The 12,531-nt window shown below is 36.4% G+C and overlaps 1 protein-coding gene across 1 annotated transcript in view; it reads right to left on the bottom strand.

Annotated features, from left to right (window-relative positions):
* The window catches only part of LOC136030449 (uncharacterized), a 173,759-nt gene extending 164,736 nt beyond the window's left edge, over positions 1-9,023 (bottom strand). Inside the window, exon 1 of the mRNA XM_065709437.1 lies at positions 8,921-9,023. The gene's annotated coding sequence lies outside the window, so the exon portion shown is untranslated. The remainder of the gene's footprint in view (positions 1-8,920) is intronic.
* Between the last annotated feature and the right edge of the window lie 3,508 nt (positions 9,024-12,531).

The following is a 12,531-nucleotide window of genomic DNA, read 5'->3' as shown; positions in this document are numbered from 1 at the left end:
TGCGTAATAATCTCTGTTCGTTTTAAGTTTCAATGCTACTTCTTCCTTTCATTTGAAAAAAAAAACGTTTTCATGTTTATTTTTCATTGTTTTCTTATAGTAATGCTAGAGAATCCTGCGCCTTTGTCATTTAATTTTTCTTCCCCCATGACAGATTCCTCCAAGGAAAGATCCTCCAAAATAGCCCCCTCTCCTCAGCCCCACCCCTAAACAAAATAAAATCCCCCTGAAAACGTCTGTACACTTCCCAATAACCATTACTATATGTAAACACTGGTCAAAGTTTGTAACTTGTAGCCCCTCCCCCAGCGATTGTGGGGGAGTAAGTCATCCCCAAAGACATAGTTATTATGGTTTTCGACTATGTTGAACAAAATGGCTATCTCAAAATTTTGATCCGTTGACTTTGGGAAACAAATGAGCGTGGGAGGGGGCCTAGATGCCCTCCAATTTTTTGGTCACTTAAAAAGGGCACTAGAACTTTTCATTTCCGTTAAAATGAGCCCTCTTGCGAGATTCTAGGACCATTTGGTCGATACGATGACCCCTGGGAAAAAAAAAAAAAAAAAAAAAACAACAAACAAACAAATAAACACGCACCCGTGATTTGTCTTCTGGCAAAAAATGCAAAATTCCACATTTTTGTAGATAGGAGCTTGAAACTTCTACAGTAGGGTTCTCTGATACGTTGAATCTGATGGTGTCATTTACGTTAAGATCCTACGACTTTTAGGGGGTGTTTCCCCCTATTTTCCTAAATAAGTCAAATATTCTCAGGCTCGTAACTTTTGATGGGTAAGACTAAACTTGATGACACTTATATATTTAAAATCAGCATTAAAATGCGATTCTTTTGATGTAGCTTTTGATATCAAAATTCAATTTTTTAGAGTTTTGGTTACTATTGAGCCGGGTCGCTCCTTACTACAGTTCGTTACCACGAACTGTTTGATAAGGCCTGCGGCTTTTTGCTTTTTCTACGATAAATATTAATACAAATAAAAGAGGCGAATTACAAGAGAACAATATTGAACATCACCGATGTTAATCAATCATAAAAGAGGAGGTAACAAATAAGGCACTCAGACTCATATCTTTTTTAAACATTCAACTTGAATCTATTCTGAATCTGTCTTGAAGTAATAATTCCAATCTTTTTTCGAGTTTCAACGTAATTTTTTACGCTTTTTTCTCTCCTACAGAAATTCAGCAATAATTCAGCATGTAATTACAATTTCAAGGTTTATAAGGAAAATTGAATAGTACCTGAAAATTGATATTCAACTTTACTGCAATTCATGGTAATTAGTGATAGTGACCTTCTATCTGTCTATGTAAATATTGATTGAGGTAAATACTATCATTTCTTAGCTTTCGCAATTTTTACCATCTTTGGAAAAAAAAATCAAAATTATGCGGTTGACTTTATCACACGCACGTGCATATGAATTTATGACAGAATGGGGGAGGGTGAAAAAACACATAGAATAGATGAACTATGAAGAAAACCCAAATAAAGGTGCGCGTAAAAAGTACCACCGATATTACCCACCAATTGATTAACCTCTTTAAATTACCATTTTTAAAAATTGAATTTACTTAAATATTTTTTTTAATTTTAGTTGCTCTGCTCTGAACCCGGGGTACCTATGTCGAGGTAAGGTAACTATGTCGGGGTACCCTTTATTTCTTGGTTGGTTATAAGAAACCAGTCTGTCCCTTGTCGGCAGAAACGACTTTAAGATTGTCCCGGACAACGAAAATGAGCCTGTTTGCGGTAGTTCACTACAAAATATGAGGTATCAAATCTTAGCTTGAACAGAACCGTACTCTCATTAGATTAAATAAAAAAAAACAAGTTTTTTTTCTAACTGAAAGTAAGGAGCGACATTAAAACTTAAAACGAACAGAAATTACTTCGTATATGAAAGGGGCTGCTACCTCATCAACGCCCCGCTCTTTACGCTAAAGTTTAATTCTTTCTCTCAACTCTACTTTTTAAAACAGTAAAAAACTTTAGCGTAAAGAGCGGGGCGTTAATGAGAAAGCAGCCCCTTTCATATACGATGTAATTTCTGTTCGTTTTAAGATTTAATATCGCTTATTACTTTCAGTTAAAAAAACTTGTTTTTTTAATTTAATTTCTGAACGTTTTTGAATGAATGGATGTTTTGATTTTGGCTCTCCGCAGAGGAATAATTAAAACGAAATTTGCATTTTTTTTTTTTTTTTGGCTAACTGGCTTTCTCATAGTTTTGATTGAATGATTTTGAGAAAAAAAGCAGCGGGGGAGGAAGCCTAGTTGCCCTCCGATTTTTTGGTTACTTAAAAAGGCAACTAGAACCTTTAATTTTTTACGAATGTTTCTATTAGTAAAAGATATACGTAACTTATAAATTAGCTTACGTAACGAACTTCTGTATTCTCATGTTTTTATTACATATATGAGGGGGTTCACCCCCTCGTCCGTACCTCGCTGTTTACACTAAAGCTTACATTTGTCCCAATTCATTATCAACGACCCCTGAATCACAAAAACCGTAGAATAAATAGTTGAAATCACTAAAAATACTTTAGCGTAAAGAGCGAGGTATTAGGAGGAGGTGAGCCCCTCAGATGCGTAATAATTTCTGTTCGTTTTAAGTTTTAATGCTGCTCCTTACTTCCAGTTGAAAAAACTTTTTCACGTCTATTTTTTCATTGTTTTTTTCTTAAATAATGATAGAAAATCCCGCGCTCCCTTCATGGAAATTCTCTTCCCCCATGACAAATTCCTCGATGGAAAGTTCCCCCAACATATCCCCCTCTTCTCAACCCCTCCCCCAACCAAAAAATCCCCCTGAAAACGTCTGTCCACTTCCCATTAACCATTACTATATGTAAGCACTGGTCACAGTTTGTAACTTGTAGCCCCTCCCATGGGGACTGTGGGGGAGTAAGTCATCCCCAAAGACATAGTGGTAAGGTTTTTCGACGACGCTGAAGAAAATGGCTATCTCAGAATTTTGATCCGTTGACTTTGGGAAAATAATTAGCGTGGGAGGGGGCCTAGGTGCCCTACAATTTTTTTGGTCACTTAAAAAGGGCACTAGAACTTTTCATTTCCGTTAGAAGGAGCCCTCTCGCAAGATTCTAGGACCACTGGGTCGATACGATCATCCCTGGGAAAAAAATAAAACAAACAAACAAATCAACGCGCATCCGTGATTTGCCTTCTGGCAAAAAATACAAATTTCCAAATTTTTATAGATAGGAGCTAGAAACTTCTACAATAGGGTTCTCTGACACGCTGAATCTGATGGTGTGATTTTCGTTACGAATCTATGACTTTTAGGGGGTGTTTCCTCCTATTTTCTAAAATAATGCAAATCTTCTCAGGCTCGTAACTTTTGATGGGTAAGACTAAACTTGATGGAACTTATATACTTAAAATCAGTATTAAAATGCGATTCTTTTGATGTAGCTATTTGTATCAAAATTCCGTTTTTTAGAGTTTTGGTTACTATTGAGCCGGGTCGCTCCTTACTACAGTTCGTTACCACTAACTGTTTGATTGACAAGAACAAGCCAACCACAAGAACAAAGTGTAAAAGAACGAGCATGACTCTTGAACACACTCGTGGGATGCCAAAAAACTCAAGAACGCTTCCGCAGAGTTGGTTGAGAGTTGTTAAGCAGGCAACGTGTCAAAAGTGACGGACCCATCCATTCCCTCCCTTCAGACTGATGGGATTACAATCCCAGATTCTCAGAGAAAAACTGAAGCTCTTTCTGAGACTTTTTTCCAAGTTTTCAGGTCTTGATGACGACAGCAAAGAAGTATTAAACTTCCCTTATCGCACTGATTCAATCACCTCAACCGTGGCAACTACTCCAATCCCGCAAGTCCAAAGGGCTTTACAGTGCCTAGTTGTGACCGATTCATACAGTAAACTCAAATGTCGTCAGGACAATGTAATTTCAGATTAGCCGGCCCTCTGTTATCAATTTATAGGCTTTACTTTGGCTGCAGATCCTTCTCCATGGAGTGGAATCCCACCAAAACAATCCCATTTCCTAATACAGATAGCGATCCTACGACAAACATCAAAAACAAGAAGAACAATAGGGAATTCTTTTCGTAAGACAGTGGCATTCTAATTGGAATAAAAGAAAAAAGACTTAGGCTGCAGCAGTATACGACCAATAAAACTAAAATGAAATTTTTTAAAGCAATCCCAGCATCCTTACTTCAGCGAAGTTCAACCAGGAATAATAAATAAAGTGAGGTGAAACAAGGCAATTCATTGAAATGAAAGAAGAATAATTAAAAACACGTTTTTATTGCTAATCTTGCCTTTTTGACAGCTAACCTCAAAGGTCTTTTTGTAACTGGTTCTGTTTTTAATGTCTACTGGTTTCTTTAAATATTTTGTAAGATCATATTTAATTAAGTTTGAGTATAGAGCTTTTAGTGAATATTCCCCCAAGTCCCTATTTAAGGAAATATTGTTATTAATCTTAAGTCTGATTTCAATTACTTCTCGAACTACCAGTCTTATACCTAGGCAATTGCTAATAAGGGGGGCTTCTTCAAAAAGGTATTTTGTGGCTAGATTTTCACAAACATGGCTGCTTGAAGCAGAACAAAAGAAAATATCAGAATCTATAATATATTAGAATATTAGAATTTAGAGACTTGGTCATACTAGCTTTATGCTGTTGTAGGCGTTTCTCTAAATTCTGGTGAGTTCTACCTGCATAGTGTTGGCCACAGTCGCATGGTATTTGATAGACCCCTCTTGGCGACTAACTCGGGTTTTAGCTTTACCAGAATCTGGGGAATTTATGATTTTGAAATTATTAATAAATACACATACAGATTATTTTGAGTGCTAACTTGTTTAAGATTTTTGGTATGTATGGGAGGTAAATTATTCTTGAGGACTTATCGGGATTCAAACAGCCATTGATTTTACGGGAGTGTCTTTTCAGTTTATGGCTAACTGTATTATTATTAAATAAAATAGGATACCCATTTCCACAAAGTATATCCCTAATAAAGTTTAGTTCTGCTGTCGTGTGAGAACCAGAGCAAACAATTAGGGCACAATCGACGAGAGACATTATGACAACTCTTTTAACTCGTGGCTGCTGGTTTGATTTAAAATTCAAATATCTGCTGTTTTGTGCTGGTATTCTGTAAATAGTTAAATTGATCTTTTCTATGCTACGAATAGTTAATACATCTAGCAATGGGATTTTATTGCAATTTTCGATTTCTAAGGTAAATTGTAAGTTTCTATCATATGCATTAAGGTTATCTAAAAAACCCCTTAGTTCATTTTCCCCATAGTTCCAAAATGAAATTATGTCATCCATGTAACTTCCCCAAGAGATATGGTTCAAGAAATATTAATTTAATGCCTGATTTTCACTATGTTCTACATAAATATTAGCCGAACAAACACAAAGTAGAAACAATAGGGAAAATCTTTTCAAGACGGTGGAAATCAATTATGTGAATATTTCGACCCTATGTCCAAGGGCCGTCTGCAGCACAATACGAGAAAGAGAGAAAAAAAAATATACATATAAATAAAATTACATTAAAATGTGAGAATTAAAACTGATAATGTTTTTTAAAACAACCCTAACATCCTTACTTCAACGAAGTTCAACCAGGACTCTATTGTGTTTTGTGCTTATTCTTGTATTGTGCTGCAGACGACCCTTGGACATAGGGTCGCAATATTCACAGAATTGATTCCCACTGTCTTGAAAAGATTTTCCCTATTGTTTCTACTATGTGTTGGTTTGTTATGGAAAGGCAGTGTGGTCTTCGTCGCTATTGTAAATATTAGCCAGTTACCCGGAGTGGGGTACTCCCATCACCAAGCTCTTTATTTGCTGGTAAAAACAATTATGGAATTTGAAATGCATTGAATACTTGTTACAGAGTTTAACCCATGTCATTAAGACCTCGAATTCTATTCCTGTTGTCAAAACTTCTATTAGATGATGATTTTCATTTATTTTATTTTCAAATCAGATACTGCTACATCAATATTTGTGATGTACATGACATGACATGTCCATTTTGTGACATGGACATAATATCAAACCTGCTTACAATTGTATTTTCAGAGATACTTATGTTTTTGAGTTTCTCGACTAAATTTACCGAAGAACGATTTTTGAAAATAAAGCAATGGTTTGAAGGCTGTACATAACCATTCTTATCCTACTAATGTTGTTTGATTAATACCAATAAGCTTTATTTTCTATAAGCCTAATGGCAAGGTCCATGAATACTTTTGCACGTAATGGGAATCGAATAAGTCTAAGAATAGAATTATTAGATGTAAAGAGTATGAGGTGCGTCAGAAAGGTTTCTGCTTCAGGCTCTTTGGAATTTTATAAGAAATTATACTCTCGGTGTAGTCCTCGATGTATTCATTCCAAACGGGTACCTAGTAATAGCTAGGGTTCCTCGGGGTAGTATCCTTGGACCCATACCTTTCCCGATATGCAGCAACGACTCAGGGAAAAATCTCATTAACCGTCTACACCATTTTCCAGACAATACATAGGTTCAAGCTACTGTCCATGCACATGAAGACAACCGAGAAGCTTAGCTATCTGTACGATCGGTATCCTCGAGATAGGAAAGTGGTCTTATGCTCGAAGGGCCAACAGCAATGCATCCATTACTAAGGAGCTGCTAAACACCCGATCGCAGTCATGAAACTTCGTCTTTAAGAGCGAAGGCATCAAGAGAGATGACAAACGTTGTATTTTTTTCATTAATTAAATATCATCAAATTTCCCTTTGGGGAGGTCTGTGGATTCCTCATAAAAGAGGAATCTGAGTTTGATTCTATGTTCTAAGAGCTTGTTACCACCAAGCTCGACAACCCCTCTGCACAAGTCATACATCAGGGTTATTGCCAAACATTAAATGCTGGATTTTCTGTCAGGCCTTTAAAACTCGATGGTGTGTCTCTATGATTATGAAATATGGTAGAATATGGCCTAAAGTGCGCTTTGTATTACTGATCGTTTACCTTTACAACTTTTAAGTCAGAAATTTAATGTGGTGCCAATGGCATTTTTTGCAAGTAAATTCAACACCCTCTCTCCAACGAGCATATCATATTTTGGTTAATTTTAGGCTATGTGAGACCACTAGAGGGGGCGAGGGATGAATTGCCAAAAAAGTGAGCCAAACACCACTAATATAACATAGTTACTTTTGTATTATACGAGACACACTGAAGAACTTGGACCGCGAAGATCAGATAGGACAATATCCGGTTAGTTTCCAATGCATAATGATAGAATATAGAACAATATTGATGTTCAAATTAAGATTTAGGATTTGCCAAGGACCGGTGAACAGGCAATTATATTTTTCCAGGATAAGTGGTTTTCGCCTAAATAAAATAGTACGTAGATGGACACACCATGACTTTGTAATCTTACGGCAAGCAACATCTTTGGAAGTGTAACCTAACCTAACCTTTATTAGCATTAAGTCAAATTTCACTTCTCGATTGTTTCTCGTATAATACATAAGCACCATGTTTTCTTCCACCCCACAAAGTGAGTAGACCATTTTCACTTCAACTTTGATATTCTATCGATTGGATTAAGGAAATACAGAGAAAAAACAGTTAATCCTATTTGTTTTACAAGAAGGCTGTCAAACCCACATATAGACAGAGATTTATAGTTTGCCTCCATACCCTTGTCTACCTCTTGCATTTTTGATTTATAATTTAAGGATTATAAGAGCTAAATTTCATTTAAAAAAAAATTACCTTAAGCGTTCTATCTTTCATGATATATATTTAAATTGTACCCCAACCAGATGTTGCTCATTTCATTCTGGAGGACACAAAGGAAAGCAAAGATGTTTCTACACAGTCAAAGGTACAATTTTTTTAACGTAGAGCTGTTATGCTTTCGGGGAGGAACCTGAACCCCCCTTGATATTCTCCTTACTTTTTTAACGCTAAAGTGTTCTAAAATCAACATCTACATTGCACCCAAAACTTCCAGCAGCGCATTTTGAAGGTATTAGCGGCATATTAATTCACCCCTTTTTACTCATACGATAAAAACTTTTCCACCAGGAATACGAATTGGGCTCGTTGGAGAGAGGGGTAGATTGAGACAATTGACCCCTTAGGTTTAGAAAAAATGCTTTTATCTTCACATAAGAAAAATACTTGCCCACTCGCCCACAAGAAGTTTTTTAATTGGCAACCTTGTTTTCTCCCTTAGGAAATTGATTAAAGGTGATGGATGTATTACTACCCTCCAAATACCCCTACGAATAATAGGCTTGTTACCGTGAATGTCCGAAACCTGGTTGATGTCGACATTCACCAGTCAATATCCGTATTTTTTTTTCTCTCTGCTTGGATTTAATTACCTTTGACAGGTTTAACCTAACCTGTCATCATCGAATCTTGCATTAAATTGAAAAAGGTGACTGGCAATGCTGACTAATCAAGGAGATAAAAGGTATTTGGGATATTCACCGGTGAATGTCAACATTCACCAATTTCGGACCACTGTAAATTCTAGATAAGGGCTCCTTACTTTAAAATACCTTCCCATGACTTAAGCCAATCTGGGCCGTATATCGGTAAATATTTCACAGTCACTTGATTTCACAATTCATTTGATGCCTTTTTTATGTTCTTTACGAATATAATAGTCGCTTCTATCATAAATTCAAATTTAAGCACTTACTGAGGTTTTAAAAGTGACTAATCTTCAATTAAAGTATGAGTTATCGGTCGTTTTCGACAGAATAATACTAAGTATTAATCACTTAAACCAAATCCAGCTATAATATTTTTTTTACCAATGAAATGGCTCGTATCTAGAATTCAGTAAACTATTCAATAATACTCATTTTTCAGCTTACCTTACAATCTGAAATCATTGACAAATCAATAAAAATCCAACGACACGATACAAAATAGAAAAAAAACAACACCTTCACACGACCGAATCAAATCGTTACTGATTGCTCACAAAGGTGATTGCTAACCGCATATTGTTTTTACCTTTGGGGAAAGTTTTTACTTGAAGAGGTAAACAAGGCAGGTAATTATGCTTGGTATATGCCCAGTCAAGTAGAACCTTAGGTTAGGTAGTTAGATGAAGACAGAACCTTAGGTCAATCGACTGTGTTATGATACACGTGTTATAACGCCTGTTCTTTCAATAATCCATTTTAACAAATTGAATCATTTTCTTATAAATGATTGATTTTTAATAAAGACAAAAATAAATGTATGACAATGAATGTTGGATTGGGATGAAGCCCACGCATATCATCATGGCAAAATATCAATACAGGACAATAGAGGGTTCTCTTGCAATAATTAAATCGTTATGGTAAAAATGGAACTTCATAATGTCCATGCATTTATTACAGGGCTGTATCCAGGATTTTTTTTCGGGAAGTTGGAGTACAAAAGAATTTTTCTAGGGGAGGATAATTTTTTTACAACGCATTCAAATTTGTTTATATTCATTTTTGTAACGTTTTTTACGCATTAGACAAACATTTTGGGGGGAAGGGGTTCAAACACCTTAATCTCCCCGGATACGGCCTTGATTTATAACCCACTATACAAAATGGTATAAAAGCGGACTATAAAAAATTAAAATAAACATATACGAAAGCATAAAACAAACTATTAGACATTCTGCACGACAGATTAAAAATTACAAGGCACTAAACAGAACACTACACATTATCACATAAAAGCAAACATTCAAGATAATAAAATGATTAAATAAAAAAACAAGTTTTTTTTAACTGAAAGTAAGGAGCGACAATATAACTTAAAAACGAACAGAAATTACTTCGTATATGAAAGGGGCTCTTCCTCATCAACGCCCTGCTCTTTACGCTAAAGTTTGACTCTTTCTCTCAACTCTACTTTAACAGTAAAAGCGGGGCGTTGATGAGGAAGCAGCTCCTTTCATATACGAAGTAATTTCTGTTCTTTTTAAGTGTTATTGTCGCTCCTTACTTTCAGTTAAAAAACTTGTTTTTATTATTTAATTTTCTGAACTATTATTCTTCAATTATTTTTTTCGTAAATTTTCTGAATGTTTTTGAATCAATGCATGTTTTGATTTTGGCTCTCCGCAGATGAATAATTAAAACGAAATTTGCCAATTTATTTTTTTGGCTAAATGGCTTTCTCATAGTTTTGATCGAATAATTTTGAGAAAAAAAGAGCGGGGGAGGAGGCCTAGTTGCCCTCCGATTTCTTAGTTACTTAGAAAGGCAACTAGAACTTTTAATATTTTACGAATGTTTTTATTTATAAATGTTTAAAAGATATACGTAACTTAAAAATTTGCTTACGTAACGAACTTTTGTATTCTCATATTTTTTTATCACGGATATGAGGGGGTTAAACCCCCCCCCCCCGTCATTACCTCGCTCTTTACACTAAAGCTTAAATTTTGTCCCAATTCCTTAAGAATGACCCCCGAATCACAAAAGCCGTAGAAAAAATAGTTGAAATTACTAAAAATACTTTAGCGTAAAGAGCGAGGTATTAGGAGAAGGTGAGCCCCTCATATGCGTAATAAAATCTGTTTGTTTTAAGTTTTAATGCTGCTCCTTACTTCCAGTTGATAAAACTTTTTCATATTTATTTTTTCATTGATTTTTTGGATAATGCTAGAAAATCCTGCGCTCCCTTCATGGAAATTGTCTTCCCCAATGACAAATTCCTCGATAGAATGTTCCCACAACATATCCCCCTCTTCTCAACCCTTCCTTCCAACCGAAAAATCCCCCTGAAAACGTATGTACACTTCCCCATGGCATAACCATTACTATATATAATCACTGGTCAAAGTTTATAACTTGTAGCCCCTCCCACGGGGACTGTGGGGGAGTAAGTCGTCCCTAAAGATATAGTTATAAGGTTTTTCGACTACGCTGAATAAAATGGTTATCTCAGAATTTTGATCCGGTGACTTTGGGAAAATAGTTAGCGTGGGAGGGGCCCTAGGTGCCCTCCAATTTCTTTGGTCACTTAAAAAGGGCACTAGGACTTTTCATTTCCATTAGAATGAGATCTCTCGCAACATTCTAGGACCACTGGGTCGATACGATCACCCCTGGGAAAAACAAACAAACAAATAAACGCGCATCCGTGATCTGCCTTCTGGCAAAAAATACAAAATTCCACATTTTTGTAGATAGGAGCTTGAAACTTCTACAATAGGGTTCTCTCATACGCTGAATCTGATGGTGGGATTATGATTCCATTACTTGTAGGGGATGTTTCTCCCTATTTCCTAAATTAAGGCAAATTTTCTCAGGCTGTCAACTTTTGGTGGGTCAGACTAAACTTGATGAAACTTATATATTTAAAATCCGAATTAAAATGTGATTCTTTTGATGTAGCTATTGGTATCAAAATTCCATTTTTTAGAGTTTTGGTTACTATTGAGCCGTGTCGCTCCTTTCTACAGTTCGTTACCACGAACTGTTTGATAGGAGCGAGGGGCTTCCCACTTCCCATCATATAGTGTAAATCTAAGAACGCTCCGTTTGCCACAGAGTCGCCACGTTTCGCACAGTCCCAAAAACGCATTGCACACACCGCATGGCATAATTCTACCGCACTTGGCACGTGCCACCTGGTGCAGGCTATGTGATTTCTGAAAGTGCAACAACCAATCGAATAAGGCTTGACAATAATATGTCTAGCAGCATTTTACTCGTCTCAGCAACCCTTTCAAAGTCACCGTTCCAAACAATTTCATAACTGTTCTATTGCGGTACCAGAGCGGAAGTAACAACAAAAATTTACAAAACTGGAAGCATTTAATTCGTAAGGATGAAAGAACTGAATCCCTCCCATATTCATTATGATTTCTACCTTATTAAAAATACTACTCACCCAATCAAAAAAAAAACACCGTCAACATTGTGCGAGTCGAGGTGAAGTTTCCGGATTTCCGTTTGTAGGTAATGCGAGTAAACATCATCCGTCTTTTCATTAAAACAAATTGTTTTTCGGCGTGATAGGTGCTTTCACGCTGTCCGTACCTCTTGCCTCCCGAATGTGTTTTTCGAGAAGTGGCGAATCTTGCTGACCTAGGAGTGTTTTATGTCCACCAATTCCATATGGATACTACTACTTGTAAGAAAATTGAAGGGGTCCCCAAACTCAGCTCTAACATAAATATTGCGCAAAGCGGTATCGGCAAGGTAAAATCGGGCAATACAGGGGGTGAGCCGGCACCACTTGTCCTGGTTCCCCCATATCACTTACAGGGAAAGTCACTGTGTCTTCTAGCACCCTGTCCACCTCGCTAGATGGTGCTTGTTCTAATCGATTATCTAAAAATTACGCATCGAGGCCGAGATCCCTTACAAAACTATCCAAATCAAAATTTAGGGAAAGTATACCAATAGGGCTCACCCCCAGACTATAATCCCGTCATATGCACTACTTTCAGCTGGTGTATATGAATTCTCGTGGAATTAGGGTG

The sequence above is a fragment of the Artemia franciscana genome, chromosome 8 (genome assembly GCF_032884065.1).
Source record: "Artemia franciscana chromosome 8, ASM3288406v1, whole genome shotgun sequence".
Lineage (NCBI taxonomy): Eukaryota > Metazoa > Arthropoda > Branchiopoda > Anostraca > Artemiidae > Artemia > Artemia franciscana.
Note: the sequence above shows the minus strand (reverse complement) of the source record. Positions and strands in the feature narration are given on the sequence as shown.